Consider the following 3,663-nt stretch of genomic DNA (forward strand, 5'->3'; position numbering starts at 1 on the left):
CCAACCCATGTGCCTTTTTTTTTTCCTTAAAGATTTTATTTATTTATTTATTTTACAGACAGAGATCACAAGTAGGCAGAGAGGCAGGCAGAGAGAGAGGGGGAAGCAGGCTCCCCACTGAGCAGACAGCCCAATGCGGGGCTCAATTCCAGGACCCTGGGATCATGACCTGAGCCAAAGGCAGAGGCTTTAACCCCCTGAGCCACCCAGGCGCCCCCCATGTGCCATTTTTTAATTACTGAGTAAACTTAAACAAAACTTTCCTGTTGAGCTTCCAAGAACATACACATGGTAGTCACTAGGACAAATGTGCTCTGATAAACCAGTATAATTGCTGGCCTCGCTAAGGAAAAAAGTGCACCTGCCACAGCACTCTAGAGGAACGATGGAGGGGGCTTAACAACCTGTTCAGCTGAGACCTTCCCTGACATTCCCCTAGCCAAATGCTAATCTCCCAGCAGCCTGGCCCATGTTCAGGCCAAAGATAGTTCACTATGGCCTTTTGCAGGGACAGAATGGCTACACCTGTTGGCTTCTCCCTGCATGCCCCCCACTCCGTTGGCTTCTTAAAGTCAGATCAAATGCCTTTTGGTTGAAGGATGAAACCACAGTGCTTCTCAACAATTCTAATACCAGGCTCTGCCCTAGGGAAAATTGTGAAGTAGGTCATGTATCTGGGAAATGACTATGAGCTCATCAACTTCAACTTCCTGGCAGGCAAGGAAACATTAGCCTTATTTTAAAGAGGAGCTTAGAGGTCCAGAGAAATTAGCTGCTAAGCTTTCCTATCCCTAAGCCACCCCTTAAATAAAAAATTGTTGTTGCCTACTAGATAAATGCTTGAGACTGTATTAAGTGATGAGAGACAATGTATCAGATTCTGTCTTCAAGGCTTTCATAATCTAGTCAGGCGACAGATGTGTCAATTAATCCCCCCCCAGCTTTACTGAGATCTAGTTGCACATATAACATCATGCAGATTTAAGATATACAATATGATGATTTGATACACATACATTGCTAAATGGTTACCACAATAAGGTTAGTCAATAAATCCTTCATCTCTTGTAATTACCATTTTGTTGCTGATATGGTGAGAATATTAAAGCTTTATTCTTGTAGCAACTTTCAGGTATACAATACAATATTGTTAACTGTAGTCACCATCCTATACCTTAGATCCCTGGTATTTATTGTGACTGAAAGTTTATACCCTTTGACCAACATCTCCCCAGTGTAAATTCTTTTAAATTTTTTATTTTTTTATTAACATATAATGTGTTATTAGCCCCAGGGGTACAGGTCTGTGAATTGCCAGGTTTACACACTTCATAGCACATACTTTCCCCAATGTCCATAACCCCACCACCCTCTCCCTACCTCCCTCTCCCTGGCAACCCTCAGTTTGTTTTACGAGATTAAGAGTCTCTTATGGGGGGCGCCTGGGTGGCTCAGTGGGTTAAGCCCCTGCCTTCCGCTCGGGTCATGATCTCAGAGTCCTGGGATCAAGTCCCGCATCGGGCTCTCTGCTCAGCGGGGAGCCTGCTTCCCTCTCTCTCTCTCTCTGCCTGCCTCTCCATCTACTTGTGATCTCTCTCTGTCAAATAAATAAATAAAAAATCTTAAAAAAAAAAAAAGAGTCTCTTATGGTTTGTCTCCCTCCCAATCCCATCTTGTTTCATTTATTCTTTTCCTACCCCCCAAACCCCGCACATTGCCTCTCCACTTCCTCTTATCAGGGAGATCATATGATAATTGTCTTTCTCTGATTGACTTATTTAGCTAAGCATAATACCCTCTAGTTCTACCCACATCATCGCAAATGGCAAGATTTCATTTCTTTTGATGGCTGCATAGTATTCGACTGTATATATATACCACATCTTCTTCATCCATTCATCTGTTGATGGACATCTAGGTACTTTCCATAGTTTGGCTATTGTGGGCATTGCTGCTATAAACATTCGGGTGCACGTGCCCCTTCGGATCACTACGTTTGTATCTTTAGGGTAAATACCCAGTAGTGCAATTGCTGGGTCATAGGGTAGCTCTATTTTCAACTTTTTGAGGAACCTCCATGCTGTTTTCCAGAGTGGTTGCACCAGCTTGCATTCCCACCAACAGTGTAGGAGGGTTTCCCTTTCTCCACATCCTCGCCAGCATCTGTCATTTCCTGACTTGTTAATTTTAGCCATTCTGACTGGTGTGAGGTATATCTCATTGTGGTTTTGATTTGTATTTCCCTGATGCTGAGTGATGTGGAGCACTTTTTCATGTGTCTGTTGGCCATCTGGATGTCTTCTTTGTAGAAATGTCTGTTCATGTCCTCTGCCCATTTCTTGTTTGGGTTATTTGTTCTTTGGGTGTTGAGTTTGATAAGTTCTTTATAGATTTTGGAATAATAGCCCTTTATCTGATATGTCGTTTGCAAATATCTTGTCCCATTCTGTCAGTTGTCTTTTGGTTTTGTTAACTGTTTCCTTTGCTGTGCAAAAGCTTTTGATTTTGATGAAGTCCCAATATTCATTTTTGCCCTTGCTTCGCTTGCCTTTGGCGATGTTCCTAGGAAGAAGTTGCGGCGACCGAGGTTGAAGAGGTTGTTGCCTATGTTCTCCTCAAGGATTTTGATGGATTCCTTTCTCACATTGAGGTCCTTCATCCATTTTGAGTCTATTTTCGTGTGTGGTGTAAGGAAATGGTACAGTTTCATTCTTCTGCATGTGGCTGTCCAATTGTCCCAACACCATTTGTTGAAGAGACTGTCTTTTTTCCACTGGACATTCTTTGTCGAAGATTAGTTGACCATAGAGTTGAGGGTCTATTTCTGGGCTCTCTATTCTGTTCCATTGATCTATGTGTCTGTTTTTGTGCCAGTAGCATACTGTCTTGATGATGACAGCTTTGTCATAGAGCTTGAAATCCAGAATTGTGATGCCACCAACTTTGGCTTTCTTTTCCCCAGTGTAAATTCTTTAAATGTATGGAAATAGAGAATTAGTTATGCCAGAGCGGGTGAGGCACCAGTTAAGACATGAGAGAGAAGAAAACTATATAAATAGGATGTAAAAAGAGAAATTTCTCTGGGCTAGAAAGGAATAGAAGGGCATTCCTGGTAGGACCTGTAGCACAGGCAAGGCCTGCAGAGAGGACAGCATAGACCAAGTTCAGGGAAAGGGTGAACGGCCTGGTAAGGTTGGGTTTGGGGGTAAGAATGGAGTGATAAAGATTAAACTGGAAACACGAAGGGCCTAGATAAAATGTAGAATTTTAACTTAAGAGGCACCTGGGTGGCTAGGTCAGTTAAGGTTAAGCATCTGCCTTCCGCTCAGGTCATGATGTCAGGGTCCTGAGATTGAGCTCCCTGCTGAGTAGGGAGTCTGCTTCTTCCTCTGCCCCTCCCCCTGCTTGTGCTTGTGCATGCTCGATCTCTCTCTCTCTCAAATAAATAAAATATTTTTTAGGGGGCGCCTGGGTGGCTCAGTGGGTTAAGCCTCTACCTTCGGCTCAGGTCATGATCCCAGGGTCCTGGGATGGAGCCCTGCATCGGGCTCTAGGCTCAGTGGGGAGCCTGCTTCCTCCTCTCACTCTCTCTCTCTCTACCTGCCTCTCCACCTACTTGAGATCTCTGTCTGTCAAATAAATAAATAAAATCTTATATATATA

Source organism: Lontra canadensis, unplaced genomic scaffold (assembly GCF_010015895.1).
Source record: "Lontra canadensis isolate GAN:19392208 unplaced genomic scaffold, GSC_riverotter_1.0 scaffold19, whole genome shotgun sequence".
NCBI lineage: Eukaryota > Metazoa > Chordata > Mammalia > Carnivora > Mustelidae > Lontra > Lontra canadensis.